The 23,678-nt window shown below is 46.7% G+C and overlaps 1 protein-coding gene and 1 pseudogene across 3 annotated transcripts in view; both read right to left on the bottom strand.

Annotated features, from left to right (window-relative positions):
- Window positions 1-23,678, bottom strand: part of LOC139269514 (tyrosine-protein kinase JAK2-like) — a 375,442-nt gene that overhangs the window by 282,410 nt on the left and 69,354 nt on the right. The window lies entirely within an intron of this gene.
- LOC139279553 (U2 spliceosomal RNA) lies at window positions 7,618-7,855 on the bottom strand (annotated as a pseudogene).

Below are 23,678 nucleotides of genomic sequence, written 5' to 3'. Positions count from 1 at the left end.
CATTGGACGCTGGTTTAAACGGGGCAGATGTGACATGTTTGATCCCTTTACGGGTCATGAATTCTTTGAACTCAGCACTGGTAAAACATGACCCGTTGTCGCTCACCAGAACATCAGGTAAGCTGTGTGTGGCAAACATGGCCCGCAGAATTTCAGTGGTGGCAGCGGACGTGCTAGCCGACATTATCTCACATTCAATCCACTTGGAATACGCGTCTACAACCACAAGGAACATTTTACCCAAGAACAGGCCTGCATAGTTGACGTGCACCCTAGACCATGGTTTGGAGGGCCAAGGCCATTAACTTAGCAGCGCCTCCCTGGGTATATTGCTTAACTGCGATCATGTATTACATCTGTGAACGCAGGATTCTAAGTCCGCATCGATACCGGGCCACTACACGTGGGATCTGGCTATCGTTTTCATCATTACGATGCCTGGGTGGGTACTGTGGAGGTCATTGATGAAGGTGTCTCTGCCCTTCTTGGGGACCACTACTCGATTGCCCCACAGAAGGCAGTCTGCTTGTATAAACATTTCATCTTTGCGTCACTGGAACGGCTTTATCTCTTCCTGCATTTCAACTGGGACACTGGACCAGCTCCCATGAAGCACACAGCTTTTGACTTGAGATAATAAGGGGTCCTGGCTTGTCCAGGTTTTGATCTGCGGGCAGTTAAGGGTGATTGTTCACTCTCAAATGCTTCCATAACCATGGCTAGATCTGCAGGCTGTGCCATTTCCACCCCCATGGTGGGCAATGGCAGCCTACTGAGAGCATCGGTGCAGTTCTCTGTGTCTGGCCTGTGGCAGATGGCGTAGCTGTATGCGGACAACGTGAGCTCCCATCTCGGGATGCGAACCGATGCGTTGGTATTTATCCCTTTACTCTCGGAAAACAGGGATATAAGTGGCTTATGGTCAGTTTCCAATTCGAATTTTAGTCCAAACAGGTATTGAAGCATTTTCTTTACCCCATAAACACATGCCAACGCTTCTTTTTCAATCATGCTGTAGACAGACTCCTGGATGCATAAGCAACCGGTTGCAGTTTCCCGAAATCATTAGCTTGTTGCAATACACACCCGATGCCATATGACGACGCATCACATGCTAGTACCAAATGCTTACATGGATCATACAACACAAGCAATTTGTTTGAGCATAACAATTTTCTCGCCTTTACAAAGGCATTTTCTTGGCTTTTGCCCCAAACCCATTCGCCCCCTTTTCGTAGCAAGATATGTAGTGGTTCGAGCAGGGTGCTGAGACCTGGTAAGAAGTTATCAAAGTATTTCAAGAGTCCTAGAAACGACCTCAGCTTCGTTACGTCTGTGGCCTTGGTGCGTTCTCGATTGCCTCTGTCTTCGCGTTGGTGGGCCTGACGCTGTCTGCCACAATACCCCTTCCCAGGAACTCCACTTCAAGTGCCAGGAAAACGCACTTCGAGCGTTTTAACCTGAGCCCCACGCAGTTGAATCGACTAAGAACCTCCTCCAGGTTCTGCAGGTGCTCGACTGTGTTCCGACCTGTGACCAAGATGTCGTCCTGGAAGACCACAGTGTGTGGGATGAACTTCAGTAAACTTTCCATGTTCCTCTGGAATATCGCCGCCGCTGATCGGATTCCAAATGGGCATCTGTTATAAACAAAAAGACCTTTGTGCTTTTTGATGCAGGTGAGGGCCTTCGATGATTCCTCCAGTTCCTGCGTCATGTAGGCTGAAGTCAGATCCAGCTTCGTGAGCATCTTTCCTCCCGTCAGTATTGCAAAGAGGTCATCGGCTTTTGGTAGTGGGTATTTGTCCTGCAGGGATAAACGATTGATAGTTACTTTGTAATCGCCATAGATGCTGACGGTGCCGTCTCCCTTGAGGACTGGGACAATAGGACTAGTCCACTCACTAAACTCGATCGGTGAAATTATACCCTCTCGTTGCAGCCGGTCTAGCTTGATCTCGAGCCTTTCGCTCATCATGTACGGTACTGCTCTCGCCTTGGTTTGCGCCTCCGGAATTAGGTGGATCTGCACTTTTACTCTTTGGAATTTCCTGATGCCTGGTTCGAACAGTGAAGGAAATTTGTTTGAGGCCTGGGCACACGAAGTGCTGTCAGCGGGCGATAGCGCTCGGACGTCGTCCCAGTTCCAGCGTATCTTTCCCAGCCAGCTCCTGCCGAGCAGCGTGGGACCAACGCCCGGTACCACCCAGAGTGGTAGCTTGTGCACCGCTCCATCGTAGGAGACCTTTACGGTAGCACTGCCGATTACGGGAATCAGTTCTTTAGTGTAAGTTTTTAGTCTCGTGCGAACTGGAGTCAAGACTGGCCTTGAGGCCTTGTTGCACCACAACCTTTCGAAAGTCTTTTTGCTCATGATGGACTGGCTCGCGTCAGTGTCCAGCTCCATTGACACTGGAAGTCCATTTCGTTCAACATTCAGCATTATCGGGGGACAATTTGTGGTGAATGTGTGCACCCCATGTACCTCTGCCTCCTCTGTCTGACGCTCTGGTTCGTAGTGATCCTCCGTGGATCTGTCCTCCTCTGCAACATGGTGGTTTGCAGGTTTAACAGGCTTAGCAGCTCGCCTGCACATACGTTGGAGGTGTCCCATTGTTCCACAGCCCTTGCAAACGTATCCTTTGAATCGGCATGAATGGAAACGATCACCACCCCCGCAGCGCCAACAAGGTGTTAATGGCCTTGCATTCATCACCCTTGATGGTGCAGTCTGCGGACGTGCAGCTGCAGGCATGTGTGACCTGCCCTGTACATTACGATTCGAAAACAACATCACTTTGTTCACAGTGCTTGTAGCAGCACTTGTGTGCTGAGAGATTTGCTTAGCATTGTCACTGGTGGTAATGAACACCTGGGCTATCGCTATGGCCTTACTCAAATTTGGGGTCTCTGCAGTCAGAAGCTTGCGAAGTATGTTTTCGTGGCCAATGCCAAGTACGAAAAAGTCTCTGAGAACGTGCTCCAAATGTCCTTCAAATTCGCAATGTCCTGCAAGGCGTCTCAGCTCAGCAACATAACTCACCACTTCCTGGCCTTCAGACCTTTTGTCGGTGTCGAACCGGTACCTCGCCATCAGAACGCTTTCCTTCAGGTTCAAATGCTCTCGGACCAGTGTGCACACATCGTCGTATGATTTCTCCGTGGGTTTCACTGGAGTGAGCAGATTCATGAGGCCATACGTTGGTGCCCCACAGACAGAGAGGAGGATCGTTCTACGTTTGGCATCCATCTAGCTCGTTGGCCACAAAGTACTGGTCAAGTCACTCCACAAAAGTTTCCCAATCATCTCTCTCCGAAAATTTCTCCAGGATGCTCACTGTTCTCTGCATCTTTAGGTTCGCTATCTGTATCTTGTCGCCAGTTGTTGTGTATGGAGAAAGAGTCAGACAGAACATTGTGAGCTCAAAGTAAAGTGTGACCGTAGTCTTTTATTGCAGGTCTCCAGAGTGCTTTTCCAACCTGTGAAGCCTTCTTAAATACCTGTGCTCCCAAGGGATTATGGGATCCCTTGAGACTCTGGGGAATGAGCCCTCTGGTGGCTGTACAGAGTAAATACACGCCCACATATATAACACCCAGCACCAGGGATTAACACAGCAATCCCAACACAGAAGAGTTCTGATGATAAAGGAACCCCAATGGCCCCTACCTATCACTTCTACATTTTTGAGAGTCATTTCTGTGTAAAATGCTTGACACAACCAACATAACGCACAATAACAAGGGAGAAATGGAAACTGAGGCAGCACAACACGATACGATCTCACTTCACTTACAACACGCACAAAACAAATTGCGAAATACTACCAGAAAAAAACATATACTTCCACAGTGAAGGAGCAAATACTACCAGAAAAAACAACATATACTTCCACAGTGAAGGAGCAAGTATTTGCACCTTCACATTATCAAGTCATAAAAGCCCACGTTAAGCTGTGACTATACATTACAGTAGCTGACAAAGATGGGTGAGGTGCTCAATTAAATCTGTCCTTTGTTAAATAAATAGTATTCCAACTCTTTTCAGTATCTGAATTTCTGTGTGCCCAAATCTTTCCCTGAAGCCTTGGGTAATGTTAATCCAGAAATCTTCAATTAAACATCAGTTGAGATCCTAGAACAACGCATACAGACAAAAGCATAAACATTCATCTCCCATTTCCTTGAACTCTCTCTGCATCCTCTCACACTGAGGATAACATTTCTCTTGGTTTGGAGTGCAAAATGGGCGCCTGCAAATCGACAGCTCATTTTACACTCCATCCAATTTTATTTTCCATTGTGGAATATTTACTACATTTTAGTGTCCTCACCACATCTGTAAAAAGATCCTCTGAACCCCTCCAATACAAAAGCAAAATACTGCGGATGTTGTAATCTGAAATAAAAACAGAAAATGCTGGAAATCTCAGTGGGTCAGGCAGCATCTGTGGAGAAAAACAGAGTTAATGTTTCAGGTCGATGACCCTTCGTCAGAATTGGATTTCTGACGACAGGTCATCGACCTGAAACATTAACTCTGTTTCTCTCCACAGATGCTGCCTCACCCCCTGAACCTCTCCCTTTGGTAACTGCGATATTAAATGATATTAAATGATGACCAGTGGGAAACACTTATTCCCTGTTCATCTTGTCAAAAACCCTCAATTTTAAACATCTCCATCTGATCTCCTATTAGCCTCTTTAGTTTCAGTGAAAATGTCCCAGTTTTCGAGTCTCCACTCATAACCAAAGCCTCTCCATTACTGGTAACATCTTCATAGTGACTTCTGGACCCACTCAATGGTCATGATATCTTCCTAAAGTCGGCAGCCGAGAACGGGACACAATGGTCGAACTGCAGCCTAAGCAATGGTTTGTACAGGTTTAGCATTTCCTCGTTGTTATTGCACTCTTGTGTCCCCATGGATAAAATCTGAAATCCGGTGTCAAATTATCCTGCCACTTGTAAAGATTTATGTATTCAAGACCTTCAATTTCTCCACTGTACCGTAGGCTGATGAGAAACACAGATTGGGAGCAGAGTGAATTCATCTTAGCTCAGGCTCTATTTTTGAAGTTCAAACATTAGGAAGAACTCAATGAGAAACCAAATAAAGGGTCACAAAGTGAAAAAAATTAAACACACGTGGTAAAACCACAGATTTTCTTCCTGCCTGGGCACATAACTAAACCTTTTGATGATTCTTTTCATTATCGCATACTATTCCTTTAAACACAAAAGCAAAAACATGTCAAGTGTCTCAATATTTTATAAGTTTTGAAAATGACCAGTATCTGAAACAGTTAAAGCTACATTTTTGGATTGCACAAATTTTTAGTGAATAAGCATTTGAAAGCAAAAAAAAAACCTAGGCTTTCCAGGCTTGCAACATTTACAAGCTTTGAGAGGTTGGACTTGATTGTGAGCCTATTCAGCCTGTATAAAAGTTTGGGGGATGGTGTGGAGGGGCAGCAGCACAACATTCCCATAAATATCTCCGATAAGGCAGGCAAATGCTATGTTGGCCTTCATAGCTAGAGGATTTGAGTATAGGAGCAGGGAGGTCTTACTGCAGTTGTACAGGGCCTTAGTGAGGCCTCACCTGGAATATTGTGTTCAGTTTTGGTCTCCTAATCTGAGGAAGGACGTTCTTGCTATTGAGGGAGTGCAGCGAAGGTTCACCAGACTGATTCCCGGGATGGCTGGACTGACATATGAGGAGAGACTGGATCAACTGGGCCTTTATGCATTGGCGTTTAGAAGGATGAGAGGGGATCTCATAGAAACATACAAGATTTGGACAGGACGGGACAGGTTAGATGCGGGTAGAATGTTCCCGATGTTGGGGAAGTCCAGAACCAGGGGACGTAGTCTAAAGATAAGGGGTAAGCCATTTAGGACTGAAATGAGGAGAAACTTCTTCACTCAGAGAGTTGTTAACCTATGGAATTCCCTACCGCAGAGAGTTGTTGATGCCAGTTCATTGGATATATTCAAGAGGGAGTTAGATATGGCCCCTTATGGCTAAAGGGATCAAGGGGTATGGAGAGAAAGCAGGAAAGGGGTACTGAGGGAATGATCAGCCATGATCTTATTGAATGGCGGTGCAGGCTCGAAAGGCCGAATGGCCTACTCCTGCACCTATTTTCTATGTTTCTATAACACTGACCACCGGGACAAGGGGCATACAACAAACACATACAGGTATTCTCAGATCTTTTGTGAAATACGTATCTCAATGCTTCTCATTTCCAGCTGGGGAAAGCAACCTGCCACAGCTACAGTCCTAGCTCAGCCCAAGACCCACCTTCTCACAGCCTCTACTGAATCTTAAAGGCACTGAATATGGTTTATTTTCTCCTTTGCGGTAATTCTGACCTTGAGAGCTCAGTTTAACACAACAGTGATACTTTAACACACACTAAGGTCCTTCAGTTGCATAGTTGGAAATCCCAAAACGCAACGTGCACCATGCAATCAACATCAGGTTGAACACCTGCTTGAAAAGCTTGAACAAGAAACTGGGCCTCATTAAAATGACACTTAGGTTCCCAAAGCCCAATTTGAGCAACAAGCTGATCTGTTGCCCGATCGGTTTAATTTGTCCTAACCAAATGGTGTCATCCTATTCAAGAAGAAAATAAATACTACTGACACAATGGGATCAGTCAGAGAGCACAACAACTAACACCATAAAATTGCGTTGAAGCTCAAGGAAACCTAGTGAATGAGCAGGAAACAGTTGGCCACAAAAGCCATTGGAGGTGGGCAACTCCAACAGATCGAAAAGAGAGTCATGGAATCATAGAAATTTTACGGCACAGAAGGAGGCCATTTCAGTCTATCATGCCTGTGTCGGCCAACAAAGAGCTATCCAGCCTAATCCCACTTTCCAGCTCTTGGTCCATAAGCCTTGTAGGTTATGGCACTTCAAGTGCATATACAAGTTATTTTAAAATGTGATGAGGGTTTATGCCTGTACCACCCTTTCGGGTAGTGAGTTCTACATCCCACCACCCTCTGGGTGAAAAAAGGTTCTCCTCAACTCCCCTCTAAACCTCCTACCAATTACTTTTAACCTATGTCCCCTGGTTATTGGCCTCTCTAAGGGAAATAGGTCTTTCCTGTCCACTCTATCTCGGCCTCTCATAATTTTATACACCTCAATCACATTTCCCCTCTGCCTCCTTTGTTCCAAAGAAAACAATCCCAGCCTATCCAATCTTTCCTCATAGCTAAAATTCTCCAATCCTGGCAACGTCCTTGTAAATCTCTGTACCCTCTCTAGTGCAAACGTATTTTTCCTGCAATGTGGTGACCAGAACTGCATGCAGTACTCTAGCTGAGGCCTAACTAGTGTTTTGCACAGTTCAACCATAACCTCCCTTCTCTTGTATTATATACCTTGGCTAATAAAGGCAAGGGAAGATTCTTCACACACAGCATGATGGAGCCAGGAGCAGGGTCACCTCTCACCACCACCGCCCCCAGACTTTTTAAAAAAAATTTTCGTTGCCAATCTTTCCAATTCTTTGTCAAATCACAAACGCCAGAGGTCACCTTGCACACATCAAGGATCACTCTGCACCAATGCTCTTAGCCAAAAGGCCTAGAGCCACTGCACCGTTCCTGGAAGTACTGCAATACCAGGTTCGTGCCATGGAGGTGGATGGGTCAGGCCCCCCACACACCTCCGTGGAGGTGGATGGGTCAATCCACCCCACCCACCTCCTATTTCCAAAAAGCATAGGAGAACCACCTTCCTGATCCAGGGAGAACCACTTTGGGGTCATGGTTACTCCCCTGTCAGGTCAGTTACGCATGATCTTAGCCAAAAGGCCGAGAAGCAGGGTCACCTCTCACCACCACCGCCCCCAGACTTGCCACAGTTAGCGAGACCTATGCCTCGGCACAAAGGAAAGTATCCCCGATGCCTTCTTAACCACCTTAATGACCGGTCCTACTACCTTCAGGGATTGGTGGACATGCACTCCAAGGTCCCTTTGTTCCTCTACACGGCTCAGTATCCTACCATTTAATGTGTATTCTCTTGTCTCGTTAGCCCTCCCCAAATGCATCACCTCACACTTCTCTGGATTGAATTCCATTTACCACAGTTCTGCCCACCTGAGCAGTTCATTGATATCTACCGGCAGTCTACAGCTTTCTTCTTCATTATCAACCACATGGCCAATTTTTGTATCATATACAAACTTCTTAATCATGCCCCCTACATTCAAGTCGAAATCATTGAGAAATACCACAAAAAGCAAAGGACCTAGTACTGAGCCCTACGGAACCCCACTGGAAACAGCCTTCCAGTCACAAAAACACCCGTCGACCTTTGCTTCCTGCCACTCAAAAATATCAGATCTATCTGATTTTGGTCCAAAATGGGTGACCTCACACTTACCTGCATTGAAATCCATCTGCCACAGTTTTGCCCACTCACTTAATCTATCAATGTCTCTCTGCAATTTTATGCCCCGTCTATACTACATACTATTCCAACTAAAGGTATTATATACTTATGCTCCAGCTTCTCTTTGTCTTAGCCAGTCTAAGTAAATCGAACCACAGCATGTGAAGTGGAGATGGTTGACACCAGCAACATAGACACCATTGAGGCAGCAGCAGCTAGCAGCTTGGCTCAGCCATTAATATTCTCACCTATGAATCGGAAAATCATGGGGCCGAAATTGCCCCCCGACTGAAAGGGGGCGCACCTTCCATTTTAAAACATCCATGGGGCGGAGAGTAGAGCAAAATTGAGCTCTTTGAACTTGTGTTTCCTTCCGGTGTTTGGGGCGGCTGAGGGTCGGGAGCAAGGCGCAAGTCTGGGGGTGTCATCAGCGCCACACAGTTAAGGGGGAGGGCCGCTGCGAGCTCTGCATGGGGTTTAGTTGGGCCCACTGGACAACCAGGGAGGGTTTCGGCTGGGCCAGCAGCCTGGCACCCAAGAGGGGCTGCCGGGCTGCCTGGCCGAACCCGTGGGCACCATTCTCACGCCGACCGACGAGTAAAACAAAATGGCGTCTGTGGCAGTGCGCCCTTCCCTTTAAGGGTGGACGAGATGCCCAGGCACACACAGCTTCCCACAGGAGAAAGCGGTCAGTGGCACCGACTGACAGTTGCTCCGCTCCAGGGTGGAAAGGGGGTCGCCGCTGGGTGGAAGGGGTCGGCACATGCCCAACAGGCAGAACGGGCGGCGCGGAAACCCGGCCCGGGGGCAATTTCAGATGGGTTCACCCATCAGTCTGCCCCCGGACGGTGAGGCCTATCCACTCCATTACCGCCTCTAAGAGGCCTTAAGGAGTGGGGCAATTTTAGTCCCCCATGGGTTTAAGCCCCACTGCTGGACTTAAGAAAAAAAATGTCCTTTATAATAGTGACTTTTATGACCTCAAGACGCCCAAAACACTTTACATCCATTGATGTACTTTTTTTGAAATGTAATCACTTTTGTACTGTAGGAACTGCAGCAGTTAATTTGTGCACAGCAAGGTCCCATTAATCATCATCAGAGGCAATTCCTCGAAATTGAGGAAGACTTGCTTCCACTCCAAAAGTGAGTTCTCAGGTGACTGAACAGTCCAATACGGGAATTACAGTCTCTGTCACAGGTGGGACAGACAGTCGTTGGAGGAAAGGGTGGGTGGGGAGTCTGGTTTGCCGCATGCTCCTTCCGCTGTCTGCGCTTGCTTTCTGCATGCTCTCGGCGATGAGACTAGAGGTGCTCAGCGCCCTCCCGGATGCTCTTCCTCCACTTAGGACGGTTTCTGGCCAGGGACTCCCAGGTGTCGGTGGGGATGTTGCACTTTATCAAGAGGAGGTTTGGAGGGTGTCCTTGAAACGTTTCCTCTGCCCACCTGGGGCTCGCATGGTGTGTAGCAGTTCCGAGTAGGAGTCGTGTGTCAGGCATGCGAACAATGTGTCCCGCCCAATGGAGCTGGTCGAGTGTGGTCAGTGCTTCAGTGCTAGGGATATTGGCCTGATCGAGAACACTAACATTGATGCATCTGTCCTTCCAGAGGATTTGCAGGATCTTGCGGAGACATCGTTGGTGGTATTTGTTATGTATGTAGATCTGTAACTACCATGTCTAACCACCAGAGGGCTTATACCCTGGAGTCCCAAGGGATCCCACAATCCCTTTGAGCTTGCAGTATCTGAGCTGACTCTCTATTCAAGACATAACAACTGACGATGAGATACAAATGATGAACCGTACCGCAACACTGCAGAGAACCGTGGGCATCCTGGAGAAATTTTCAGAGGGAGATGATCGGGAAAACTTCATGGAGCGACTCGACCAATACTTCTTGGCCGAGCTGGAAGGAAAAGCGAATGCTGCCAAATGAAGGGCGATCCTCCTCACCGTCTGTGGGGCACCAACGTATGACCTCATGAAAAATCTGCTCACTCCAGCGAAACCCACAGACAAGTCTTTCGATGAGTTGTGCACACTGGTCCGGGAGCATCTAAACTCAAAGGAAAGTGTTCTGATGGCGAGGTATCGGTTCTACACGTACAAGAGGTCTGAAGGCCAGGAAGTGGTGAACTACGTCGCCGAGCTAAAGTGCCTTGCAGGACATTGCGAATTTGAAGAGCACATGCTCAGGGACTTCTTTGTACTTATCATTGGCCATGAAGTAATACTTCACAAACTTTTGACTGTAGAGACCCCAACCTTGAGTAAAGCCATAGCGATAGCCCAGGCGTTTATCACCGCCAGTGATAATACCAAACAAATTTCTCAGCACACGAGCGCTGCTGCAAGTACTGTGAACGAAGTAACGTTGTTTTTGAATCGAAATGTACAGGGCAGGACTTGTACGCCTGCAGCTGCACGTCCGCAGATGACTCAGAGTCCACCATCCAGGGTGGTGAATACAAGGTCATTAACACTTAGTTGGTGCTGCGGGGGTGATCATTTCCATTTCTGCCGCTTCAAAGGACACGTTTGCAAGGGCTGTAGAACAATGGGACACATCCAAAGTATGTGCAGGCGAGCTGCAAACACTGCTAATCCTGCAAACCATCATGTTGCGGAGGAGGACAGATCCACGGTGGATCACGACGAACCAGAGCCTCAGACTGAGGAGTCAGAGGTATATGTGGTGCACACATTTACCACAAAGTGTCCCCCGATAATGCTGAAGGTCGAATTAAATGGACTCCCGGTATCCATGGAGTGGGACACGGACGCAAGCCAGTCCATAATGAGCAAAAAGACTTTCGATAAATTGTGGTGCAGCAAGGCCTCAAGGCCAGACCTGACTCCCATTCGTACTAAACTAAGAACGTACACAAAGGAACTGATTCCCATAATCGGCCATGTTCCCATAAAGGTCTCCTACAATGGAGTGGTGCACGAGTTACCACTCTGGATGGTATCAGGCGATGGCCCACGCTGTTCGGCAGGAGCTGGCTGGGAAAGATACGCTGGAACTGGGACGACGTCCGAGGGCTTTCGTCCGTCGGCGACACCTCATGTGCCCAGGTCCTAAACAAGTTCCCCTCGCTGTTCGAACCAGGCATCGGGAAGTTCCAAGGAGCGAAAGTGTAGATCCATTTGATTCCGAGGGGGCAAACCATCCATCACAAAGCGAGAGCGGTACCTTACATGATGAGAAAGAGGGTGGAGATCGAACTGGACCGGCTGCAACGAGAAGGCATCATTTCATCGATCGAATTCAATGAGTGGGCCAGTCCAATTGTTCCAGTCCTCAAGGGAGACGGCGCCGTCAGAATCTGTGGTGATTATAAAGTAACTGTCAATCATTTCTCACTGCAGGATCAATACCCACTGCCAAAGGTAGACGACCTATTTGCGACGCTGGAGGGAGGGAAAACATTCACGAAGCTGGACTTGACCTCGGCCTACATGACGCAGGAGCTGGAGGAATCTTCGAAAGGCCTCACCTGCATCAACACACACACACACACACACACACACACACACACACACACAAAGATCTCTTCATTTATAACAGATACTCATTTGGGATTCGATCGGCCGCGACGATATTCCAGAGGAACATGGAAAGCTTGCTGAAGTCGGTCCCGCGCACCGTGGTCTTCCAGGACGACATCTCGGTTACAGGTCGGGACACCGTCGAGCACATGCAGAACCTGGGGGAGGTTCTTAGTCGGCTTAATCGTGTGGGGCTCAGGTTAAAATGCTCGACGGTGAGCCAGGACCCTTACTGTCTTTAGTAAAAAAAAAACAATGCGCTCCACGGGAGTTGGTCTAGTGTCCTGTTAGAGATGCAGGAGGAAATAAAGCCGTACCAGCGGCGCAAAGATGAAATGTCGATACAGGCAGACTGCCTCCGATGGTGTAATCGGGTAGTGGTGCGAAAAAAGGGCAGGGACACTTTCATCAGTGATCTCCACAGCACCCATCCAGGCATTGTAGTGATGAAAGCGATAGCCAGATCCCACATGTGGTGGCCCGGTATCGATGTAGACTTAGAGTGCTGCGTGCACAAATGTAACACATGTTCACAGTTAAGCAATGCACCCAGGGAGGCGCCACTAAGTTTATGGTCCTGGTCCTCCAAACCGTGGTCCAGGGTCCATATCGACTATGCAGGCCCATTCTTGGGAAAAATGTTCTTCATGTTTGTAGATGCGTACTTCAAATGGATTGAATGTGTGATAATGTCGGCAAGCATGTCCGCTGCCACCACTGAAAGCCTTCAGGCCATGTTTGCCACGCACGACCTGCCTGATGTCCTTGTAAGTGACAATGGGCCATGTTTTACCAGTGCCAAGTTCAAGGAGTTCATGACCCGCAGTGGGATCAAACAAGTCACATCTGCCCCGTTTAAACCAGCATCCAATGGTCAGGCAGAATGAGCAGTTCAAACAAACAATCAAGCAGAGCTTGAAAAGGGGAACTGAAGGCTCACTGCAGACTCACTTATCCCGAGTGTTGTTTATTTACCGCACAAGACCTCTTTGGTCCTGAACTGCTCATGAAAAGGCTTTCGTTCGTACACCCTGATCTACGCAAACAGGTAGAGAGCAGGCGACTTAAACAGAATACATATCATGATCATGCAAATGTGTCACACGAAATTGAAATAAATGATCCTGTATGTGTGTTTAACTATGGGCAAGGTCCCAAGTGGCTTCCTGGTACTGTTTTGGCCAAAGAGGGGAGTTGGGTGTTTGTGGTCAAACTCTCAAATGGTCTCACCTTCAGGAAACACTTGGACCAAACCAAACTCAGATTTACGGATTATCCAGAACAACCCACAATAGACTCCACCTTTTTCGACCCTCCAACACACACACACACAAGTGGCAACCAACCCAGCGGTTGACCACGAAGCAGAACCAATTACCCGCAGCAGCCCAGCAGGACTCACCACCCTCAGCAACCCAGCGAGGGCCCAACAAACGACTCACCAAAACCAGCATTTCCACCGAGACGATCAACCAGGGATCGACTCACATTGTAAATAGTTAAACTACTGACTTTGGGTGGCGGGGGGGGGGGGGGGGGGGGGGAGGAAAGTGTTGTTATGTATGTAAACCTGTAATTACCATGTCTAACCACCAGAGGGTTTATCCCCTGGAGTTCCAAGGGATCCCACAATTCCTTGGGAGCAGCTGTACATAAGGAAGCCTCAGACTGTGGAGAGTCACTCTGAGATCGGTAGTAAAGGACTACGGTCACACCTTACTTTGAGCTTGCAGTATCTGGTCTGACTCTTTATTCAAGGCATAACAGTATTTCTCCAGCGATTTGAGGTGTCTACTGTGTATGGTCCACGTCCCTGAGGCATACAGGAGGGCGGGTATCACTACAGCCCTGTAGACCATAAGCTTGGTGCCAGATTTGAGGGCCTGATCTTCGAACACTCTCTTCCTCAGGCGGCCGAAGGCTGCGCTGGCACACTGGAGGCGGTGTTGAACCTCGTCGTAGATGTCTGCCCTTGCTGATAATAGGCTCCTGCATTATGGAAAATGGTCCACGTTATCCAGGGCCGCGCTGTGGATCTTGATGACCGGGGGGGCAATGCTGTGTGGCGGGGTGAGGTTGGTGGAGGACCTTTGTCTTACGGATGTTTAGTGTACGGCCCATGCTTTTGTATGCCTCGGTGAAGATGTTGACAATGACTTGGAGTTCAGCCTTTGAATGTGCGCAGACGCAAGCGTTGTCCGCGTACTGTAGCTCGATGACAGAGGATGGGATGGTCTTGGATCTGGCCTGGCGGCGACGAAGATTGAACTGGTTCCCACTGGTTCTATAATTAATTCCATTTATTGAAATTGAATATGAAGCCAGGATCCCTGGTGAATCGCTGGCATTGGCTGCACCCACCCCTCCCCCAGTGTCTGCAATAAAACACAGAGAATGGGATGTCCGGCCCGGGCCTCACTGTAACTGGGGATGTGTTCGGCTCCAGTCTCAGTTCCTGGTTATTGTCATTTCACAGATTCAAGGGGAGAGTCTCTGAGATGGTGATACTGGCGGAGATACGTCTCAACTCAAACCCCAAACACCAGATTCTCCAAATCACCTGGAATAAGGTGTTTTGAAACTGCTGAACCAATCTGTGAGGGGAAGTGTGGGGAGATGGAACAAAGTCAGATTAACAGGGAAGGGTCTGTAGGCGGGAATATTCGCAATTGTTAATTGTAATGGGACCTTATTTAAAAGCTTCTGGTTCCTGGAAGCCTTGAAGATGAATTCAGAGTCTGTAAGGGTTTGTGCGGAGCGCTGTGTTTCTGTTCTATTGTCGGAAAACGGTTTGAAATTGGCGGTTGCAGAAAGCTGGAGGCGGAGCTGAAAGATCAGAGGTCGTTCTCTGCTCTGTTTGTCAATCTTGACTCTGTCTCCTCTCCTCCCGCTCTGTCTGTTTAATCTCTCACTCTGTCTACTCCCCTTCCCGCCTCTCTCACTCTGCGCTCTCAGTCAGGTTGGCTACAGTTCTAAAAAAAAAGGAGCCGGGAGCAGTTCGCTTCTCATTCAGCGGCAGTTTGAGTGAAGAATCATCATGTCTGGCTGAGGTAAAGGAGACAAAGGACTGGGTAAAGGTGGAGCCAAGTGGCACCGTAAAGTGCTCCGTGATAACATCCAGGGCATCACCAAACCAGCCATCCGCCACCTGATTCACCATGGCGGTGCGAAGCGGATCTCGGGCCTGATCTATGAGGAGACCCGCGGGGTGCTGAAGGTTTTCCTGGAGAATGTGATCAGGGATGCGGTCACCTACACTGAGCACGCCAAACGCAAGATGGTCACTGCCATGGATGTGGTGCACGCTCTGAAGTGGCGGGGCCGCACTCTCTATGGATTCGGTGGCTGAACAACTCGACTCTTCCCATCAAGCACAACAAAAAGGCTCTTTTAAGAGCCACCCACTGCCTCAGAGAGAGCAGTGACCGGAGAGCGGGGACAGTTTGATTGGGAAATGGTTTTAGCTGCTTAATTGGCCTGCAAGACCATCAGCAGGCCGGGGCCATTGGAAGGAGCAGCGTGCAGCGGCCCGGCCCGTAAATCAGTATGGTCTCAGCCGACAAGACCATCAGCAAGCCGAGGCCATTAGAGGTAGCAGCGTGTGGCGGCATACCACTTCAGGGAGCAGCGCGTGTTGCTGCAGGAGGGCTACGGATGCGAAGCCAGGTCGCTGATTGCAGTGCGGGCAGGCACAGCAGGAGGGACGAAGGAGTGGCAAGTGTTTGTAGGTGGACGTGACCGTGGCCCAGGAAAGGCGAAGGTTCGGGGCCCAGCAGTGGCGAGGGCCCAGGGGCAGCACAGGCCAGCCCACACTGCGATGTGTGTACACGCTCAGTCAGTGCAGCAGAGCTGGTCTCCAGTTGTCTTGGGTAATCCTTGCCACTGGACCAAGACCGAGCTCTGTCAAGCCCGTGTGGTGGCTAGTGTGCAATGGCCACCACACGTTAAAAAAATCCACGCACAGGCATCTTTCACCCTCAAGATGTAGTTCGGGATCTCGAATATTAGTTCGGGATTTGGAACATTGAAACACCTGTGAACGCATCATCCCTTTTTGGCGTGGAAGCAAGTCATCCTCGCTTCAAGGGACTGCCTATGATGATGAGTTTAGTTCCACTCCAGCGGGAGTACAAACAGCAATAAAGTAAATAACCAGATCATCTGTTTTTTGAGGGATAAATGTTGTCCAAGACACCAAAGGATCGTTTACATCCACCCGAGAGGACAGATAGGGCCTCAGTTTAATGTCCCATTCGGTAGCGGACATTGGAGTACCAGGCTAGATTATGTGCTCAAGTCTTTAGAGAGCTTCTGACTAAGAGGTACGAGTGCTACCACTGAGCCACAGCAAACACATAATCTAGGGTTAACACTCCAGTGCAGTAGAAAGAGAACGTTCTATTGTGAACAGTAGAGAGAGCGCGAGAATGTAAACAATAGAGAGTGTGTGATATTGTCGGTGATGACGCAGCCCTGTTTAACCCTGGTCCGGACATGGATTGAGTCTGTGATGGATCCGTTGGTAAGGATCACGGCCTGCATGTCGTCATGGAGCAGGCGGACGATGGTGACGAACTTTTGTGGGCATCCGAAACGGAGGAGGACGCTCCATAGACCCTTGTGGTTGACAGGGTCAAAGGCCTCAATCTTCCTCACTGCCTTGCTCCACCTCACAGTCAACAAGCCCCGCACTGGAGAGGAGCTAAACTACAGAACCAGTGGGAAGCTGTTCAACCTTCGCCGTCTCCAGGCCAGGTCCAAGATGACACCAGCCTCTGTCGTCGAGCTACGGTATGCGGACGACGCCTGCATCTGCGCACACACAGAGACTGAACTCCAGGTCATAGTCGACGTATTTACTGAGGCGTACGAAAGCATAGGCCTTATGGTAAACATCCGTAAGACAAAGGTCCTCCACCAGCCTGTCCTCACCGCACAGCATTGCCCCCCAGTCATCAAGATCCATGGCACGGCCCTGGACAACATGGACCATTTCCCATACCTCGGAGCCTCCAATCAACAAGAGCAAGCACTGACGACGAGATTCAACACCGCCTGTGCAGCTTTCAGCCGCCTGAGGAAGAGAGTGTTTGAAGACCAGGCCCTCAAAACTGCCACCAAGTTCATGGTCTACAGGGCTGTAGTAATACTCACCCTCCTGTATGGCTCAGAGACATGGACCATGTACAGTAGACACCTCAAGACGCTGGAGAAATACCACCAACGATGTCTCCGCAAGATTCTACAAATCCACTGAGAGGACAGACGCACCAACATTAGCGTCCTCGACCAGGCCAACATCCCCAACATTGAAGATCTGACCACACTTGATGAGCTTCGCTGGGCAGGCCACATAGTTCGCATGCCTGACACGAGACTCCCAAAGCAAGCGCTCTACTGGGAACTCCTTCACGGCAAACGAGCCAAAGGTGGGCAGAGGAATCGTTAGAAGGACACCCTCAAAGCCTCCCTGATAAAGTGCAACATCCCCACCTGGAAGTCCCTGGCCAAAGACCGCTCTAAGTGAAGGAAGTGCATCGGGGAGGGCGCTGAGCACCTCTTATCTCATTGCCGACAGCATGCAGAAATCAAGCGCAGGCAGCGGAAAGAGTGTGCGGCAAGTCAGGCCCACCCACCCTTTCCCTCAACGACTATCTGTCCTACTTATGACAGAAACTGTAATTCCCATATTCAACTGTTCAACCACCTAAGAACTATTTTAAGAGTGGAAGAAGTCTTCCTCAATTCCGAGGGACTGCCGATGATGATGATGCTATATTGTCAAAGATGCAGTCTTTCCGATGAGACGTTAAGCCAGGCTTTGGCTGCCTATTCAGATGGATGTAAAAGATATCCCTGTGCTATTTGAAGAAGAATAGGGAGTTCTGCCAACATTCATCCTTCAATCAACAGCATCAAAACAGATTAACTGGTCAATTATCTCATTGTTGTTTGTGGAAGCTTATGATCTGGACTGGATATGTGTGTCTTTCACACGTGTTTTTTCAATTTCTCTGAAGGCGAACCGAGCAAATGCTTGTGAGACCAGGCCTGATATGAATCATTAAACAAAATGACTTCTAGGCAGTGAAGATGCTAATAATTTACGTTTGATGTTGTTTCCCCAATTAATAACACATATCTTTTTTTAATGTGTCTTAGTTATTATTAAATACTTCACACCCAAGATGACTTCTAACTAAGAAGTCACCTTAGTTTGAAATGGGGGACAGGGGGCAGGGGGCGGGAGAAAAGTGTTGACGTGGACGAGGGAGAGGGAGAATGGGATAAGAAGAGTGTCAGAGTGAACTATGCAGAATTCGCATTTCTCCAGTTGAATCACAAAATCTATTCTCCTACATCCTCCAAAATAAAGAAGCCAAAAGTATCTAAGAGAAGAAGGGCAAAAAAGGCTCAAAAGAAGCGACAGCTTAATTGCATCTGTACTCGACTGACAGAGCTATTTATTCAGAGGCCCACCGAACTGGGAACATGCTCTGCAGTCTTCCCTCCTTATTTTTAGTTTGGTTTCTAAGGAAACATCTGGAGTCCACGCAGGTCATGTTTAAACATCACATACTGCAGTCTATGCAAAACAGTTTCTCCAATAATCTTGCCAATCATCAAACTGTGTAAAAGATACATTCTGAGCAATTTAAAAATCCTTATGGACCGTCTGAATCCTTGTTACCTGAATATCTGTAATATCAGTGACCTGATGGGTTTTTCTGCCAGAATAAAAACAGAAAATGCTGGAAATACTCAGCAGGTCAGGCAGCAACTATGGTGAGAGAAACAGAGTTAACGTTTCAGGTCGCTGACCTTTCATCAAAACTCTTTTTCTGCTTCTGTGTAATTATATTACTTAGCAATTAATCTGTTAGCTTTAACCCAAACGGACACGGAACGGTTACAAATTCCAGGTCTTCCTTAGATATTCTTTCAGGTTCAACGGTACTGGTCATTACTGAATGTTGTACTTGTATCATGCGCCCAGGAGTGTACTGCCCAACATCCACAACAATAACTTGTATTTATATATCACCTTTAACAGAGTAAAATGACTCGAGGTGCTTCACAGGATCGCTATCAAACAAAATAAGGAGATATTAGGACAAGTGGCCAAAAGCTTGGTCAAAGAGTTTTAAGGAGTGTCTTAAAGGACAAGAGAGGGGGAGAGGCAGAGAGGTTTTGGGAGGGAATTCTAGAGCTTAGGGCTTGGATGGCTGAAGGCACAGCCACCAAGGGTGGAGCGAAGAAAATCGGGGATGCGCAAGAGGCCAGAATTGGAGAAGCGCAGAGATCTTAGAGGGTTGTATGAACTGGAGGAGGTTATGGAGATAGGGAGGGTCGAGGCCACGGAGGGGTTTGAAAACAAGGATGAGAATTTTAAAAATCAAGGCGTTGAGGGACCAGGAGTCAATGCAAGTCAGCGAATACAGGGGTGATGAGTGAACAGGACTTGGTGCGAGTAAGGATACGAGCAGAAGAGTTTTGGATGAGCTCAAGTTTACAGAGGGTGCAAGGTGGAAGGCTGAACATGAGAGCATTGGAATAGTCGAATCTGGAGGTCATGAAGGCATGGGTGAGGGTTTCAGCAGCAGATGAGCTGAGGTAGGGGCAGAGACAGGCAATGTTTCAGAGGTGAAAGTAGGTGATGGAGAGGATCTAGTTATACAATCGGATAATGTGGGCCCGTATAAAGTTTCCTTTTGTGATCTGAACTGGACAGCATCTTTCACATGTGTTCTTCTCCAATCTGATGAAAGGCAGGTTGACAACACGAGTAAAAATGAGGCCAGATAGAATTGTTAAGCTGTTTTATTTTACAGACTGCAAGTGAACATACAGAGTGACAGTCATGATCAAAACTCAGTTCCTTCACTTAAATTCAAACCCACCCTCAAGAAAAAAGTAAATAAAACATGCCATGCTATCTATCCTACGTTAGTTAGTGAGGAAACTTAATTTGTCCTGGTCACCACACTGGAGCTGAGTGGCCCCGGAGCTTAAGATGAGGGAGACTTCTCTGGTGAGGCCAGACACCCCTCCCACACCTAAATGGCTTGCATGTCTTTTTTCTGACTGTGCACACAGGAAGTGGGAGGGCTGTACCCTCAACTTCTTCCCCCAGTCAGAAATTCACCAGTAGGCTAGTCAATCAAACAGGCTACCTTGTTCCCCACAAAAACAGCAGACAACCCCCAGTTGGGGACACAAGATAACTGTTTCAAGTGAATGGCCTACCGGTAATCTGGAACAAAATCGCAAAATTACTTAGCATCCCTGCTTGCTGTGGTAAACAGCAAGGACAGTTGGTTCATTAATGTATCAATCCCCTTTTAATCTCAGCATATGGCTGTAAGGAGGATGTTGAACCAACACTAATTCTTTTGGCCTTCAATTTCATTCTTCTGCACAGTTTTCCAAGTTTTGAAAGAAAAAAAACATGCACTGCCACAAAATTAACGGCTCTGCTTGCGGTTTGCTACATATATCTTCCAGTATGCTTTGATGAAAAAAAAACCCTTGCTTTGCTTTTGTACAAAAACAACAGTATTGGAAATCTTTTAAATACATTGACCCACCGGGGGTGAGGGGGAGGGCTCTTCATTATACATTAATAGGCATTTTTAGACTGTGCTGATCACATTGTCCTAAAAGTAAACAAAAAGGTAGTTTAATTTACTCATGCACAAAGTATATTTATATAATAGGACTAATATGTCCAGAACAGGAAGAATTTTGTTAATAGTTGACACCACCACCCCTCCAATCACCAGCAACACGTAAATCAACACACTGTAATCGTGTTTTGCAGCAAAGTAAAACAACCCCTGTATAATACCAAAGTAAGCCCTTTCATGTTTCCAGGCAACAAATGCCACTTGCAGTGACAACATTGGTGACTTCACTCCCTGCATCACGATTAGATTTCCAAAGGCTCACGTGTGAAGCAGGGTAGGCCTCATACTGTGACTCAGTGAGCCTGACCGTAATTCTGGTTATTTATGCAAAAGAAAATGAGCTAGTTAAGACAGAAATTATGCTGCGTTGTCACCCAAGTACAGTGCAGACTACAGAAGGAAAAAAGCGAGAGTGTAGTTGATTGGAAGGCCTGATTCTGCTGACTTGCAACCAGTAAAGCACTGGATGTAATTAGTTCAAATTACCAAATGTGAGTTTTGTATTGTTTGCTAACTCAACATGTCAAATATTGTTTAGAAATTTAACAAACCTATTTTGGATTGCTCAGTTTATACCAGTTGATTGTACACAATAAAAAGTCAATGTACGAAGTTCACCTTCGAGCTCCTCTCTCTCTCTCTCTTCTCCCTCCTTGACTAACCACTCAATTCACCTTTAACCTGCGTCGGAGAACAAAGATTGATAAGACATCCCTTTTCAAGGCCATGCTGACTGACTGAAATTAAAAGTAAGATTCGTCATAGCTGTGCAGTATTACACCAGACGATTTTTATGATATAGCAGAGAAAAACAAGTTCACCTTTTCCATACAAATGCAATAAAAAAGCCATTTTTTTTAGGTTCAAGGACATCACTGGAATTGAAAGACTTCAAAGAAAAGACTTGCATTTATGGATCACCTTTCACAATCTCAGGATGTCCCAAAGCGCTTTACAGCCAATAAAGTCCTTTTTTGAAGTGTATTCACTGTTGCAATATAGGAAGCAACAGCAGACAAATTTTCACACAGCAAGCTCCCACAACCAACAATGTGATAATAACCAGATAATCTATTACTAGGTGTTGGTTAAGAGATTAATATTGGCCAGGCCACCAGGATGAACGCTCCTATTCTTCTTCAAAATAGTGCCATGGGATCTTTTACATTCAACTGAGGGGGCAGACAGGGCCTCTGTTAACATTTCATCCGATAGACAGCACATCCAACAGTGCAGCACTCTTTCAGTACTGCACTGTCATGTTGAATTTTCTACTCATGTTCCTGGATTGGGATATGAACCCACAACCTTCTGACTCAGAGACAGGAGTGCTACCACTAAACTACAGCTGACACCCCAAGACCTTGAATAGTAAATGTTCCAGGGGGGTTTTGTTTTACCAGACTTACATGATGCTTCCTTTACAAGTAATTATTGTATTACTTCACAATTAAATTATCACTAATCTTCATCTAGAAACAGATGGCGTTTTACTGTGCATATGAAATGATGTTTACATTGATAGAGAATTCAAGCTCTGCAGCCTGGCTACAGTTTTGAGAAAACACAGACCACATTGCATTAAGTCATCAATCAACTTGACATTTTAGGACCTTGGGTAGCGAGCCAATTAAAGGTTAACAGACTATCAATTGAGCCAATAAGGTCAAAGAAAGCGAGTTCTTTTCTGTAAATTGAACCAGGTATAAGTACAGCCATTTTGGCCATGTGGTCTCAGAAGGACAAAGGCCTGGCTTAAAGCCAAGAACTTGTTGCTGCTGCCACAATAAAACTACAATCGGAGTTCGTATTTCATTGGAAATTAAGAGATCTAACAACATAAATAAAAAGGTTGCTTGACAAAGAATCGTCTCTTTATAGAGAAGTGCTGAGAGAGCTTTTCATTATTCGCAAAGTTGAACAATACGATACTCATCAGTTTCCTGAAAACAGTTCTTCATAGCTTCGATAAAATTGATGTCTTTGCTCTACGACTGCAAGCATCCAACAAGTCAATTTCTTTTACTCGTGCAACTAATTTCACCCAACCAGTTTACAGAATGGTCAGACAGCAAGAACAGTGCCCATTTTTTAATTAATCCTGATTTCAAAGTCAAGGTAGTTCTGCCCAATAACTGCCTGGTGATGACCAGGTTAGACTTGGAGAAAAGCCTTAGATCTGAACAATTGAGTAGAAATGTTAAAAGATTCTGATACTTTCTTGGTTCTCTTCACAGAATCGCCGCTCTGTTGAGTGTCTTTTTTTTTCTCTTTATATTTTGTCCGTTTGCCTGTTTATTTGCCCATCTGTTTTTAATTCTATTCAATTTGATCATAAAAATTATGATTTTAATTGAGGGCGATCAACTGCAGATCAAAGTTCAGCTGAAGATGTAAATTTAATAAAAGCCGAGTTCTCATCCTGACTAAAGATGAAAAGATTTTTACCTGACTTTGAAAAACTGGTTTCAGACACCTGGAGCTGGATGACCAGGAGAGGAGGAGTAGCCAATACACTAAATTCTCCCGAATTATCCATAATCCCAATGGGAGTTGGCTGGTTTCCTTTGATAATGACAATATTTGTATACAGAAATTAATCAGGCCAAGTTTGTTTGATGGCTGGCCCATTATTTCTTTGAAATCTTAATGTATGGAATTTTGTAGATTGTTAGAAGTCGACAAATTCATTATTAATAACCAACCCATCAGGAAGGAAGATAGTAAATATGACAACATTAACCCCAGTGATATTAAAGGCTTTGTTTTGCAAAAAACTACTCAGTCTCTGGAATTGATACCTCAGACTCCATACAGTGGGTAAAAATACTGCCCTGTCCACATCAGGAAGTCTCTGAAAGACACTTTCCTCCAAATAGCTTGCAGATTTTCAGAACATTTAAGAAATAAATTCTATTTTAACCTCATGTGGGCTGATGTGAATTTTTACTCTTTAGACATTTGTACCACCTGTATCTTGCTGTCTCCTTCTGCTCCTTGTACATAAATC

This window comes from Pristiophorus japonicus, chromosome 1 (genome assembly GCF_044704955.1).
Source record: "Pristiophorus japonicus isolate sPriJap1 chromosome 1, sPriJap1.hap1, whole genome shotgun sequence".
Classification (NCBI taxonomy): domain Eukaryota; kingdom Metazoa; phylum Chordata; class Chondrichthyes; family Pristiophoridae; genus Pristiophorus; species Pristiophorus japonicus.
Note: the sequence above shows the minus strand (reverse complement) of the source record. Positions and strands in the feature narration are given on the sequence as shown.